Source organism: Pecten maximus, chromosome 19 (assembly GCF_902652985.1).
Source record: "Pecten maximus chromosome 19, xPecMax1.1, whole genome shotgun sequence".
NCBI lineage: Eukaryota > Metazoa > Mollusca > Bivalvia > Pectinida > Pectinidae > Pecten > Pecten maximus.
Window position 1 is genome coordinate 19,141,435 of NC_047033.1, and position 16,662 is coordinate 19,158,096.

A 16,662-nucleotide genomic window follows, 5' to 3' on the forward strand; every position below is an offset into this window, starting at 1 on the left:
AAATACCATCACTTGGTCAGTATTTAAAAAGGAGGGAGAAAATGAACATTTTTATTTGTCTATCTATATTTCTTTCTTATTCAATCGGTCTGACTTTATAATTGGGGGGGGAAGGAAAATCTGACTAATAAAAAATATTGCATTTTCAGTTTGACGTAGTTTTGCAGACTGATTAAACCGGACTACATAATTGAAAGCCAACAAGTTCATCATTATTTAGATTTTAGTTCAGCTTTAAGTATAGATCTAGGCGCTAGGATACATTAGTGGGTCCTGCGGGATTTCTAGATTTCGGGGATTGTGAAAATATAAAAATCTTTATCAGAATCAAAAAGTTTATAGATCAAGGATGATGGCATCCAATCATCACACATTGTTTTTAGACCAAAATCTTTTGTTTTAGTTCTTAGATAAAAAAAATATTTTAAATGGGGTATGGCAGCAAATTCTTTGAAATCCTCAGAAATGTAGTGTTTTGCTATAATCGCTGAAATATCCAGGTGAGCGGTACAGGCCCTCTGAGCCTGTTGTTATTTCATGTGAAATGAAAACTCTATTTCAGATCCTCTACAAAACGATATTGCATTGGTCTGTTGACTAAAGTAAGGCTCCCCGGTCTATGTCTGATATAACGGGTGTTTAGGTCTTAAAACAGATGAGTGTGGCGGGATGACCTAGCTATGAACACATATTTTAGTTATATCAATTCTAATTACTATAATTTGGATGACCTTCAAATTTGGAAAATATGTATCAATTAAAAGTAATACAATTTGGATGACCATCTAAATTTGGATTCGGACTAGCGTAATCGTCGGATAGGGTAGCGTTAACGTTACTCTTCAGAAATGCCCAAATGGTCAGGTCTCTAACGTGACACCGACAGACAGCGTTTTATTAGTGATGAGAATCGTGTTGGTGCATAGATTATATTTCTGTTGTCCGTTTTTGAAGCCAATTAACGTACTCATAGAACTCTTTAATATGTATCCATTCTCCTGCTGTGACTTTTGTCGCTCCGTCCGTTCGGTATAACCACAAACTTCAATCTTAAGTCCCGAGCTATTATACCTTTTTTCGTTCTTTGCTTTAACACGTATTTGAATTGTCTTCCTATCGCGAAAGGACGACCTTTGAAGTTCTGTTTAATATCTCTCCTTTCGATCATTCGCTCCGTCATAGAAACTCGCCAACAGAATGACCGTTGTTATGCACAGGGACCTGAGAATTTGTTACAGTCTAAATGTAATTGGACATTCCCTAGTTTGTATAGCACATTTCCAGACGTTTTGAGGGACTAGATTAAAAGACGGTAAAAATAACACCCCTCTATATTCATTATGACTCTGTAATCAACACCGAGTGATGTCATTTTAAACTAATTTTAATATATGCTGGACTGGGTCTCCTTGTAGTAGTTGGTGACTACCTCACTGAACAACATACGGGATGCCCGTCGCATGCCAGAGCAGTATGGAGTTATAAGGAACGAAACGTAGACCACAGGAAAGGAAGGAAGGTAGAAATGAATGGAAATTTTAAATAGATAAATAATGGCAAATAGCGGTCATAATTGAATGATAGGAAAAATAAAGAGACACTCATATTCATACAAAAAAATAAAACCATATCTGGTAATCCTCCCTTGTAGGCCGGGAGACTCAAAAATTTAGACCGGCCACACAAAATATCCGTTAAACGTTTTTGAATAGTTTATAATTTTCAAAACCAATAGCGCCACAAGAAAGATCAGTTTAAATTATTGTAATAAGTCATATAGATGTGCTTTTCTCCGAGACATTATTTTTTATAAACGAAATCTCTCCGATGGAAATTCTAAGGTGTTGACCAGTAAGTACTGATGTTATACATAGGTATTCCGTCGTCCTACCTAATTATAGGGTGTGGGACAAGGCGTCAAAACCACAAACTGACGTACTACTGACATCTTTGTTACTTTCCTCAACAATATTGGCGTACCAAGTCTGCTTTTTTATTTGACTTTTCTTTAGATTTTTTTTCTGAAATGAAAAATAAAAACACAGTCGTTGTCGGTATTGTATTCACGCTACCGGCTGGCTTTCTAGTCTTTATCTCTTCATCTCTCTATTTACTGAGCTGAACCAGAATTGATAAGGAAGAACGTAAAAAAAGTCAGTCGTGTGGGGGTTTTATTTGTTGACAAGTTACAATAAATACCTGAAATTTAATTGGACGTCAAACTGTCAATGTATAGGGACACACACCAGAACCAATTATATATTAAACCCGACAGAAAAATACCGACAGAAAAAAACAACAGATACGTATATAACACATTCTTCAAAATAATTATGTGTGGAAAGTTTAATTGGATATTAAGTTTTATTAAAATGAAGAAAATATTATGACATTTTAGTCGATGTTAAATGCCCGGGTTTTGATGATTTGACACGATGTAAGTTCTTTGTAACGGTAATGAAAGGTAAACCGTAAGAATATTATATACTGTTAATTTATTTCAGCGTAATATATTTCTTTGTTGACAATTAACTGTTCGGTAAAATCTCCCAAAAAGGGTCAGAGATTATCTATAATAAATTAAGTCGTTATTTGTGTATGATGAGCGGATGGATATACAACCTGCCAGGTAAGGCCTGTCGGGTGTGGTGGAACTTTGAGTGGCCGACAGGTACTTTTGTTAGTGGCCGCAGGTATTCAATAAATAATATACTTCAAAGTGTATATTGATGTAGAATTTAAAATCTCATCTTTTTCTTGTCTGGATGGACAAATCTTTGGCGATTCAGCAATAAATCGTAATTTATTTTCATATCAGACAACTGGAGTAATAAAAGTTTATGTCCGACCAAAGTTTAGAGTTCATCTTTAGATTTTATCCTCGGCCTGCAGTTGTACATGTGTCGTGGTGCGTTATATCGCTGATTGTCAGTAACCGTTAGACAATAACAGTCTGTGTCTTTATTTATAACGCCTACAGGGCACGTGTAGCGTAGATAGTTATCATAAAGGTTCTGAAATTGGTCAGAAATATCTGTACCTGTATCACATGCTGTAGCATATCGCGTGAGATCTACCTGTGTGATACTGTGTGCGGTAGAGTCACGGAGTATTAACATACCTGTGTCAGAACCGATTCCATCACGACACCTTGAAAATTAGACAGATTGAAATCGAACGTGACCTAAGTATTGATTATTTGTTGACTTGAGTTTACCGGACAGCTCACCTGTATTTAGTACCGACGATATTTTTTTCTGTGTCTACCTGTCGTGTTTTTACCTTACTTTAAAGACGTGCATTGTTAGAGTCGGATCTCGAAAACACTCCGTAAAAAGGCAAACATTTTGAACACACAACTTAATCTGTCAAGTGTTATTAGGTGGATATTTGTGTAAATATCTTCTACAAATGTCCGACACCGACAGCACACCAACACATTAGACTAAGAGTCAACAGGTACCACTAGTAGTGGCGACTAGAGAGTGATGCGGGCTCTTACTAACCATTAGAGGAAAGTAGATATTTATACCTATACTTTCCCACTAAGTACACTTGAAGGTGTGAGACGCCAGGTGGATATATGTGTTTATAAACAGTGACAATTTCCTGTTAGATAGGCCGCCGACCGCCCATACAGCTTACCAGTGTTGGTGGGGGACGATACAGAGAGGTAAGTCTTCTGCATTTGTATCTATTTATTAATTTATATACTTTTTGTCGATATTTGTAGTTTTATACTTAAACATTTCTCTCTCTCCGTAACAGATCAAATTTAGCGATAACCGTGCAGCTGTAAATTACATAACGGACATCAGATATTGACAAAATATTGTAAAAATGACCAATACTGTGAATACACTTTTATGGATTTGCTTATTCCGAGTTTCCTCCGGCCCTGGCATCAGACTTGGACATTCCAGAATCTAGCTGTCAGAATGTCCAAGTCTGGTATCAGGGTTAGATGAAGCACGGGCTAATATCTACTGTTTCTTGAACAATAGCAATTTACGATCTGCCGTCGTGCTTTGCATACATATGTGTTGATGTGTCGACGATGTGTAACGAATCCCTGAAGTTACAGAATTCTCTATAATATTTCCAACAAATACCTGTTTCCCTGTGCTCACCTGGTCCCTGTGCTTACCTGTAGCACAGGGACCTAACATATACATTTTGACTTGCAGCTGTGGTATATGGATAGTAATGTACGCAGGTAATATAGATAAGGATAATTTGTCAATTTTATTTATTTTACAACAATTGTGAAACAAGTTATAAGAACATATATCAATCACGATTGTTGGTCCAGATGGAAACGCACTAAGGGTCTTACTGTGGGAGGAAACTGGAGTAACCAGTGAAAACTCACGTGGTCGGGTAGATGACCCTTTTCACGTCCGATCGGGGAATCGAACCCAGGCTACCAAGGTGAAAAGCAAGTGTGTTTCCACTGTGTCAACCGATCCCCTAAAGTTAATATAAATCAAAGGCGGAAATCTTTGAAAAAAATGATGTTTTTTTTATCGGTAATTGGCAAAATAAAACACAGGGGCTTGATAAAGCACTGATATGTCCGATCCCCGTTACTACAATACAATCTATTTTATTTACGTGGTACGTGTCATTTACAGGTATATACAATAAATTAGTTTTGTATCCACTTTAACTTATGAGACACGATTGATTATAGTTAGACCACTCATCTGTTAAGTTTATAAAATACTCACCAACCCACCAAACTAACACGACAGTTATCGTTCAGCAATCATAAAGAAAATCAAGATTCCTATTGTGTAGATGGAACAAAAGTCGTATTGATTGGACCCACCGTTAAAATGGCAGGCTTGCCGGACACAAACGGGGACTGCTATCGTTTGTTTGTCCAATTTATATGTAAATGTTTGGTATAAGTGCCCTGATGGCCGCCGGATGGACTCGAATTACGCTTGCCTTGACCATCGTAACCGTTAACGATGTTTGCGTTGGCCGTATTACAAATACAGTTTTTGTTTGTGTATTATCGTTTAAAATGACTCCAGATAAATTCAGGTGAGGACCACACCATCGTTAAGGTAATTGAAGCTTTTGCCATGACAGAGAGAAACGTTTAACGCTGTTTTTATGGCTTCAAACGACCTGACAGTTTCAGTATGAATGTGAAGTACATTTATATATGTATGTTGATAATATAGAAACAAAACAAAATGTACAGTACGCTGTATATACGTGGACACCACGGACAGTCTGATACGTGGACACCATGGACAGTCTGATAGGTGGACACCATGGACAGTCTGATAGGTGGACACTCTGACAGTCTGATACGTGGACACCATGGACAGTCTGATACGTGGACACCATGGAGTCTGATACGTGGACACTCTGACAGTCTGATACGTGGACACCATGGACAGTCTGATACGTGGACACCATGGAGTCTGATACGTGGACACTCTGACAGTCTGATACGTGGACACCATGGACAGTCTGATACGTGGACACCATGGACAGTCTGATAGGTGGACACCACGGACAGTCTGATACGTGGACACCATGGACAGTCTGATAGGTGGACACCACGGACAGTCTGATACGTGGACACCATGGACAGTCTGATACGTGGACACCATGGACAGTCTGATACGTGGACACCACGGACAGTCTGATAGGTGGACACCACGGACAGTCTGATACGTGGACACCACGGACAGTCTGATACGTGGACACCATGGACAGTCTGATACGTGGACACTCTGACAGTCTGATACGTGGACACCATGGACAGTCTGATACGTGGACACCATGGACAGTCTGATACGTGGACACCATGGACAGTCTGATACGTGGACACTCTGACAGTCTGATACGTGGACACCGCGGACAGTCTGATACGTGGACACCATGGACAGTCTGATAGGTGGACACCATGGACAGTCTGATACGTGGACACCATGGACAGTCTGATACGTGGACACCATGGACAGTCTGATACGTGGACACCATGGACAGTCTGATACGTGGACACCACGGACAGTCTGATACGTGGACACCATGGACAGTCTGATAGGTGGACACTCTGACAGTCTGATACGTGGACACCGCGGACAGTCTGATACGTGGACACCATGGACAGTCTGATACGTGGACACTCTGACAGTCTGAAGTAACCCTCCATTATAATATTTGTGTGATCACCTCGGCTGATTATCACCCGACTGCCAATGGACTGTGTCATATTATAGGAATTAAACTTCACACTTGAGTACCGAAATGACGTTTGTCGTCAATACTGCATCTCTTTGCCCCTTCATCCTCTTCGCCTCTCATTCCTTCCCCATGCCTCTAACATTCCCTTGCTAATTCAGCTTCTCCGCCCCTCATGGCCCCATGCCTCTAACTTTCCTTTGCCCATTCATCTTCTCCGCCTCTCATCGCCCCATGCCTCTAACATTCCATTGCCCATTCAGTTTTTCTGCCCCTCATCGCCCCACACCCCTAACTTTCCCTTATCCTTTTCAGCTTTTCTGCCCCTTCTACCTCCAAACTTCTCTTGCTCTCTCAGTTTCTCCACCCGTCATCACGGCATTGTCCCTTCCCTCGCCTCTTCCTCTTCTGTACACCTGATTTCTCTCGTGAATCTAAATATGACCCCCCCCCCCCCCCCCCTTGCCTCTCTTGATTTCTTCTCATTCCCCTTAACCAGCCAACCCCCACCCTTCGCCCACCTCCTTTGCCCCCTGGCCCTTTCTTTGGCCCTTTCTTTGGCCCTTTCTTTTCTTTGGCCCTTTCTTTGGCCCTTTCTTTGGCCCTTTATTCTCCCAGCTCGATTTTTCTCCTTTTCATTTTGGTTCTCATGCCTTTGCCCCTCCACAATCTTTCTCTTTCCTTCATTCTCTCTATCTCCGCGTTTCCTCTCTCATTCCATTTCTCTCAATGTTCCCTTCTTTACCCATTCTCTTCAAGCGCAGGTGTGTAACGAAAATGGTGTCATCCCCACCACCGAAGCAATTTTATTTGAATAACTCAAAAAGAAACAGATTTTAGATATAACTGTAAAAATCGCACGTCAGCATCTGGTATCCGTGATATCATTGCTGAACAGCTGTTTATCCTCCCAGAATGCACTGGTGCTTGAAATGATCGGTCAATGTTCCATGAAATCGACAATTCATTGTTATGCATTACTGGTTGCGGATGCCGCATCTTAAAAGCTTAGTCAGTTTAAAGAACATCGTTTATTTTCCTTTTCATTTCTCCTCGAATGACCAGGTTTTAGTCCTCAATAGATGCTCTATAAGGGAATCCAGAATAAAGTTTGTTTTTGTTGTTTTAATTTTTGTGTTTGTGTGTGTGTGTGTGTGTGTGTTTGTTTGTTTTTTATCATACAATTTCCCAACAAATTGGTAAAGCTAACAATGGGAAACTGTTAATATCGAGAGAATGTTCTTCCTGATAATTGTGTGCCTGTTAGGTTTCTATTTGTCCCCCGGGGATGCACAGACCTGCTGATCATGATGCATTTACATGCACACGTGCATAACATGCATTTCAACTAGTTGTAGCATTTGGCCATCGTCTGGGGAAACAGACGAGTACCGTTACATAATTCGTTCCTGGGTTTTCTATTTTACAACATATGTTAAGTGCTGTTTGTTATTTCGGTACAGCCCAGATGTTTTCGTACAATATAACACGGCTAATAGCTGTATTCCTTCCGTAATATTGTGTGGTGGCGTTTTAATTACAAATGTACACAAGTAATTAATTCCTCGCGGATCAGTGTAAGGGTTAAAGTTTCAGTCTAAAAAGTTCCCACGTGAATTATGCACGTGCATTTCTTCACGTGACGAGATTTGTGAATTAATTTCCGTTGAGTCTGTCTCATTCCTATGGATGTTGTGTTGTATCTCTCGTTAATCGATCGGTGATGACTCAGTCAGCTGTAATGATAAAAAACATAACACACTGCTCCCCTCCAACTCAAATACCTCCTGACCATTCACAGACATTTACCGCGCACGGCCATTACAGATGTAAATGCACGCTCGCTCAGCACGAAGCGTTGTAGTAGTTCTTCTCTGTAATAATGTTATGAATATACGTGTAAAATTAACCGTTCTTCAATAACTCGGTTTAAAGACAATCCCGAGATACTTATCGCAAGGCCATGAGAGATGCACGTGCATTTTGTATAAAGCTGCCTGGTATTTGTGGCGTTTATGAATCAGAAATTGGACGGTGATGACTCTGTGTGAATTATCTACTATTCTACAGTAACTTTAATGACTATCACTAATATTCGGATGGATTAAATATGTGACTGACATTAGGTGAGTATCTCTATATAACTCAGTCTGTACAGTATAGGTGGAACTTTACATGTAAATTATATGTATTTAATGTAGATTTTTAAAACTTAAAAATTTCAAAAAGAAAAAAAGAAAAAAAAAGGAATTCCGCTGTCCAATTTAGACAAAAAAAAATTCTACATGAAAAATTATGTATGTATGGTGTTCCGTTAGGGCCAAATTTCCAATATCGCTCCTTCGCTCCTTCGACCTAAACGCGAAAAGGAGCGAAAACACGATGGCGAAGGAGGGCAAACACGATGACGAAGGAGCGAGGAAGCGAAGGAGCGAAAATACGATGGCGATGGAACTTCGCTCTTTCGCCATCGTGTTTTCGCTCCTTCGCGTATAGGTCGAAGGAGCGATATTGGAAATTTGGCCCTAACGGAACACCATAGTTATAAGATTTTATAATGCTCGGTCAGAAAAAAAAGATTAAAGACAACACAATGTGTCGTATTTGTTTAATACTTAAACTTAAAACATACTAAATTTGAAATGCAGTAGATTTCAAAGTGATCAACACAAAAACTTTTTTTTCCTGATAATATTTACTTCTATAAATAAGGTATATAAGGACATTAGGTATTTCAAAAGCGTGACAAAAACGGTTTATTGACTGACATCAGAGGCGTTTTACATGGCGGCATTTACGCGATACCGAATTTATCAAACAGGCTCAATTATGTTTTATGCCTTAATCAATTTGAGGAATGACATTGAATCATTCAAGAGGATTAATGCATTTCATATTACAACATCGAGAAGTCAAGATTGCAATAGCTATTTAATCACATAACTCATTATACAGAGAAAACAAACGAAAATTAATTTCTGTCGAATTTCAATTCTGAAGTGCGTACTCGTCACCGAGACAATGCATTGTATGACGTCATTAATTAATGATTAATGACGTCATAATGTCATTTGTTAATGACGTCACACTAGTGTTAGTACACGTGTATCTCACGATATGTCCTTATATCATTTTACGTGGTAGAACGTGACCAATCTGATTAAGATACCTACCATTAATATATACTACATAATATAATGCATATTGATGATCTATAAGCAGATTAGAAATTGATAGTTGTGTGATAAAACGAGTTTCCTGAGATTTCACGAAATAATTAAGTTATATAATAGTTCTTTACATAATATGTACAACGTGCAGTTATAAAACGTAACTCGGATAGCTTCTCTATAAAGAATTAACGAGCTTAACCCAAAATTCTAGCTGACAATCGATAAAAACATTACAATTCATGGATGAAATGATGATTTGTATGGATCCTTAATAAAGTACAAAGGAAGTGAGGCCACGTGTTTCGATAAAGTAAGCGTCTTCCGCTTTAGTGAAGACCCCCGCCATAAAAAAAACTAGGTCAAATATATCTTACGTCACGTCCCACTAGATATTTCTTCCACCATCGAACACGTCTGCCTTCATACTGCATATTGAAATCAGATCTTTATTATAAAACATATGCTTTATAATCATAGGTTTACAATAAATGCATATGATAGTAATCGTTTGGTGGCGCTCGGTTTTTTCGTTAACAAACGTGCCATTTACACTCACAAAGACATAATGTATTCGTTGAACACTAGATATAATTTGATTGACAGAAGTTTAATTGTAAACAACATTTACACTTTAGACCCATGTCGGCTGACACGTGACTGTATTATATGTCACCGATAGGTCTGAATGAGACGTAACTTGCTTGTCGGGCGAAATCGATATCATTGATTTCTAACCTAGATATTGATTCGGCTGACAGGTGCAGGCCATTACTTCTGTACAGAGCTAAGATTGGCCATGTGTCGGTCTATCAATATGGAAAAACACTGAGATTTGTAAATCGTCGGGCCCAATTTATACAGGCATCTTTGTCCTAAGTAAATAGAAATGAACAGGAAAATACAGAAATTATCTGAGGCTGAGGCGACCAATGTGATACGCATTAGTCGCCTCAGTTGAGACTACATGTATATAGTATGTGTGTGTATGTGTGTGTAAGAGTTACATCGGATCGAGATTGAGATCGAGATAGGCCTACAAGATCATTTTGGTCGATTTCATGACGATATCCCCTCCGTATAAAACATATTTAGGAAAACTATCCCAAAAGTAATTGCGAGCCTCGTTTTTTCTCTCTCCTCAGCCTGGATGGGTATATATAAGAGGTATCAGATTTGAGGAAATAATATACAATATATGTGTTTTTGATAATTGATAGCTATTAGAGGCGAATTTACAATCAAATATTATAAACAGTAGGTAAGGTATGGTTTATTTTGTTTAACGTCCTATTAATAGCCAGGGTCATTTAAGGACGTACCAGGTTTTGGAGGTGGCGGGGGTACCCGGAGAAAAACCACCGGACTACGGTCAGTACAAGGCAACTGCCCTACGTGGGTTTCGAACTCACAACCCCGTGGTGGAGGGTAAAATGTCGGGACACCTTAGTCACTTGGCCACCGCTGTCTGCTATCATGACATCTATTGTGTCTATTTACCGTAATATCTCCGCCTATCGCCCTGCCTTCTTTATCGTCGTCGGTAAAACGATCTATCCCCTGCCATTTGTATCGAAGTGAAAATGAAATTAAAAAATGACAAGATTTGTTGTTCATTGTAGTTAAATTAATAACGATCAATTTAAGTTGATAGAGGGGCGGAGAGCTTTCAACATAACTTAAAATGTCGCTTGTCATAGATGAAGGGCCGACAATAGAACTCCACAAAAAACTGCCAATCAAATAGTTTTACATTAAGGAGTAAATAATATGTCAGTGTGATAAAATCTATACCCAACTGTTTTATGAAGTCAAAACATGTAAAATTATTTTCAATTATCTTGTCAGTCTAGCAATTATAAAACTATTTCTAAATTTGAAAATGAATTAGTAAGGGTGAACAAAAATGTTGAATCAGGACTTTTCATCTGATGGAATCGACTGAGTAAACATGTCAGACAAGTGTGATTTTTGTGTTAGTGTCATAAAATATCGAATCCTCGACAATCCCTGGACGTGTCAGACAACGAACGACAGTATGTGTCGTTAAATCTGTTGGTATGTTGATATCCGTGTAGAGTTAGGGTGTGTGATGTCTATTCTGTGTAATAACGTAAACAAATGGATTGGGCACAACTTTTATCAACTTATTAAAGCCCTCTCATGGACTATTGTATTACAAATCTAGTGTATGGTACCTGTCTCTGTGTAATGACGTTAAGGGTGTATGTTACCTGTTTCTGTGTAATAACGTTAAGGGTGTATGTTACCTGTTTCTGTGTAATGACGTTAAGGGTATATGATACCTGTTTCTGTGTAATAACGTTAAGGTTGTATGGTACCTGTCTCTGTGTAATGACGTTAAGGGTGTATGTTACCTGTTTCCGTGTAATGACGTTAAGGGTGTATGTTACCTGTTTCTGTGTAATGACATTAAGGGTGTATGATACCTGTTTCTGTGTAATGACGTTAAGGGTGTATGTTACCTGTTTCTGTGTAATGACGTTAAGGGTGTATGTTACCTGTTTCTGTGTAATGACGTTAAGGGTGTATGTTACCTGTTTCTGTGTATAACTTTAAGGGTGTATGTTACCTGTTTCTGTGTAATAACGTTAAGGATGTATGTTACCTGTTTCTGTATGATAACGTTAAGGTTGTATGTTACCTGTTTCTGTGTAATGACGTTAAGGGTGTATGATACCTGTTTCTGTGTAATGACGTTAAGGGTGTATGTTACCTGTTTCTGTGTAATGACGTTAAGGGTATATGATACCTGTTTCTGTGTAATAACGTTAAGGTTGTATGTTACCTGTTTCTGTGTAATGACGTTAAGGGTGTATGTTACCTGTTTCCGTGTAATGACGTTAAGGGTGTATGTTACCTGTTTCTGTGTAATGACATTAAGGGTGTATGATACCTGTTTCTGTGTAATGACGTTAAGGGTGTATGTTACCTGTTTTTGTGTAATGACGTTAAGGGTGTATGTTACCTGTTTCTGTGTAATAACGTTAAGGGTGTATGTTGCCTGTTTATGTGTTACGACGTTAAGGGTGTATGTTACCTGTTTCTGTGTAATGACGTTAAGGGTGTATGTTACCTGTTTCTGTGTAATGACGTTAAGGGTGTATGTTGCCTGTTTCTGTGTAATGACGTTAAGGGTGTATGTTACCTGTTTCTGTGTAATAACGTTAAGGGTGTATGGTACCTGTTTATGTGTAATGACGTTAAGGGTGTATGGTACCTGTTTCTGTGTAATGTCGTTAAGGGTGTATGGTACCTGTTTCTGTGTAATAACGTTAAGGGTGTATGTTACCCGTTTCTGTGAAATAACGTTAAGGGTGTAAGTTACCTATTTCTGTATGATAACGTTAAGGGTGTATGTTACCTGTTTCTGTGTAATAACGATATGTTACCTGTTTCTGTGTAATGACGTTAAGGGTGTATGATACCTGTTTCTGTGTAATAACGTTAAGGGTGTATGTTGCCTGTTTCTGTGTAATGACGTTAAGGGTGTATGTTACCTGTTTCTGTGTAATAACGTTAAGGGTGTATGATACCTGTTTCTGTGTAATAACGTTAAGGGTGTATGTTGCCTGTTTCTGTGTAATGACGTTAAGGGTGTATGTTACCTGTTTCTGTGTAATAACGTTAAGGGTGTATGTTACCTGTTTCTGTGAAATAACGTTAAGGGTGTATGTTACCTGTTTCTGTGAAATAACGTTAAGGGTGTATGGTACCTGTTTCTGTGTTATTACGTTAAGGATGTATGCTTATCCCTACCAAAAAATTCCACTTAAAACGTGTGTAACAATATATGTTGATTAACCTGATCATGTATCTGACGTTTAATCCGCCGATAGCAACGACGTAGATTTGAATTATGCAAATCTGTGTCGTTCATAACGATAATAAGTACAAAGTAAGAGGATAAATGAATGATAACTGTTTCCCTAAGTTTTATTCGAACTGTTTTCCTTATTATTGTAGTGTTGGATTTTTTGATGATTTTTTTTGTAAAGCACGCGTTTCACGTTTCGCATGATAACGACAGTGGAATTGGTAGTTAGGGTTGATAAGTGTAAATTATTCAAATACGTTATTTGGGATTAAACAAGATATTCAGTTCTATACAACAGAGTATCCGTCGTCTCGCTTGGTTCGTAAAACACGGACTGAGGTGTCCGACACGGGATAAATTAGGTGCTTAATTAACGGACACACAGATTGTTGGCAATCGATCGGGAACTATGACATGCGTCATTGGATTAAGTTACATAAAACTGTCAACTCTTGCGATCAACTGACAGAGTGAAACGAAGGGGGGTAACTCTTGATTCAGAAAAGACGGGCCTTGTAGAGTGTGTGGGCTGGTGTGGAAGGCTGGAAAGGGTAGTGACTGACCATGAACACTGTATTTATTAGGGCCAGTCTTGATTTGTCGCCATGACGAAATCGTGTCAATTTATTTATTTTTGATATCCCCACCTCCTCCCCCGCGCGCTTTGTCAAGGGAAAATGGAAAGATTTCTTAAAAATAGTGCCTCTTTCCCTTGAAAAAATCAGAATAAACTTTAAAAAACATATAATAATAAAAAGCTTGGTAACACTTATGGTCGCTAGTTTTTGCGCGTTGTTCAATATGCTATCTCGCACGACATATGGTGCATTTTCGGCAGATAAATAAAACGCCGTTTTTATTTTGTTGAATTGTAAGGAGGGGATAGTCGGAGACGATTTTGTAGTGATTCGGGTTACGACTCCACAAATAACCCCATCTTTAAGTCAAGTGGTGTTTCTTTATGACGGGTTCGGGAGCTTAAATAGATTAAGCGGATACCGAGGCATGTAAATGGATCAGAGCTCTGCCATGGGGATTTACGCATGCGCTTTTATAACTCATAACAATCAAGGCAATGCATGTCACGTTCAGTCCACGAGCACAGTTTATCGGCGGGAAATGTAGGTTAAGGACGCAGGCTGCAAATATTGGAAAAATCGTTAAATGATGTCATACCGATTTACCTAAGACAATACCCAATATTTGAGACAAAACCGGAGCGATATCTAATCAATAATCGTGAATCATCACAAACCTGACCTAGATCCACTTGGTATACTTAGTACAGACTCCAGGCATACAGGTGGTAGGTTTTTGTTTTTGCTCTTTTTTTCCTCAAAAATAAAACCGATTAAACCTGAAGTATTTGTGAAGCTGATTTTCCTGAAGACTGAATAGTCCTCATGATTGGAACTTGACATGAATTTCAAACCCACGGTTATATATATACAGGGACGTGCATACACCCCTGATATGTGATACATATATGATACCCACGGTTGATTACACTACAATACACTTGTCGTGGGTATCCGACGATGATATGGACCCTGGGTTGGAAATTCGTGATGCAAAATCCCTGTAGTCCTCATGGCTTTGTACGAATATGTTTAATATCCACGGACTTTGTTTGTGATATTCTAGAAATTCTAGCTTCACATATAATACGTGGCTCTTGTCTGTGAAAACGTTATCCATGTGAAATGGCCATAAAACCATTCACAGGTACAATTAGACATGGGTTTACGATATTTTTATAATACAGATTGCGGAATGCGGAACGGGTAGAGAATTTTTACCGTGTACCTGTAAAATCACCTGTCAATCTTATAGATAATTTAATCACCCTGTTTATCTACAGGTAAAAATACTACAAGGTTTTATTAATTTAACATAGAAAGTGGACCTGAATGGGCATATTTTACGGGACGAAAATCGACCGCTTTAAAGATAACGTCATATCTAATAACCGGAACGGAGTCTGATGTTCCGGAACAGGGAAAGGCCATACATTAAAGTCTTCTGAACGCCTACGTCCATACCTACCTTTGCTATACGGAGTTGTAATGCATCATTAACTAAGATAACGGTGAGAGTTATAATTTCATGAATTTCAATAAAACTGAAGATACAAACTTAAAACGTCGATAACAACACGTTAAAAAGTTCAAATTCAAGTTCTTCAGGTGGTACGTTTTAAATATGGTGCTGACACTGGGAACTTTGAATTTTGTTTAATCCCACAAAGTCTAAATATATACATATGTACAAAACTTTGTTATGACGTGGCAACATAAGTCCTAGTTTATTTGTTTTGTTTTAGTTTTAAACGTTTTTGACCGACCGCAGTCAATAGGTAATCTGGGCAAGTTTTTATACCAAGCATCTTTACTACGTTCTACTCTGATGGCTTCTAGTAACTAGTAGTTTGATCCATACTATTTATTTACCCGGTTGAGTCACATGTACATTTTGTATATATAGATATGTGCATGCTATAATGTCATATTTCAGTGCATTGCTCTACCCGAGCTGACTTGAATTATATTCCTGTATTCTTGTAACTGTATTATGTTGATGAGATGTATACTCTCAAGACTAATAAAGAATTGAAAAATATTCAACGGTCAGACCGGGACTCGAACCGGGTCCCCCGAACTCTGGACGGATGTCACCTGGCCACGGCGTTCAGCCCAGTCCAATACCACTACATATATTACGTCATTGTGGTGGCGACAGTATGTAAAACAAGGTTCTGTGTAATGTCATTCGTGATAGAATGTTCGTGTTCGACTTAAAACACATAAACCTTACCTGTTAAAACATAACTCTACCTTTCTGTGTATAGATGTCAGGTACATTTAAAAATACTTGAAATGTCAGAACGGACAAATATAGATGTGATTTAGTGTCAAACATTAATTTAAAGTGTCAATATTTTGGTAGTTTAAATTCCGATTTGTGTGAGGATTCAACAGGTGTGTGGTACTGCGGTATTTAAAATGATCTCAATCACGTACACTCACAAATCACACGAGATTTATCGATAAATTAAGCCCGACAGTAATCGGGGATAAATTAAAGAATTGTTTTTCAGAAATAACAGAACGAAATCGACACGATTTTGTGAATCAGGTCACAGTGACCTATATATTATGAATCCTAATATGAGTGCGTGATGAATCATATCCTTATGTAAATGTTGTGAAAGTGTTGTTTTACAGCTGTCCCTGTCGTTGTGATCGATCACGTCACAATTTAGATACAAATCCTATAGTAAGTGTAGGTTATCATGGACAAATTTTATTTTCATTTATTCAGCATGCATTGTTGTATCTGACAGCTATAATTCAACACATTTAGTAGACTTATTTAACTTACTAGATTTACGTCTCTGATAACATCTACTACCAGGAGGGCTCACTTAATCTATTTTTGTTTAGAATT

At 38.4% G+C, this 16,662-nt stretch overlaps 1 protein-coding gene across 1 annotated transcript in view; it reads left to right on the forward strand.

Moving 5' to 3' along the window:
- The first annotated feature begins 3,275 nt into the window (after positions 1 to 3,275).
- LOC117317617 (ly6/PLAUR domain-containing protein 6-like) overlaps positions 3,276 to 16,662 on the forward strand; it is a 31,625-nt gene continuing 18,238 nt past the window's right edge. The window contains exon 1 of the mRNA XM_033872467.1: positions 3,276 to 3,673. The gene's annotated coding sequence lies outside the window, so the exon portion shown is untranslated. The remainder of the gene's footprint in view (positions 3,674 to 16,662) is intronic.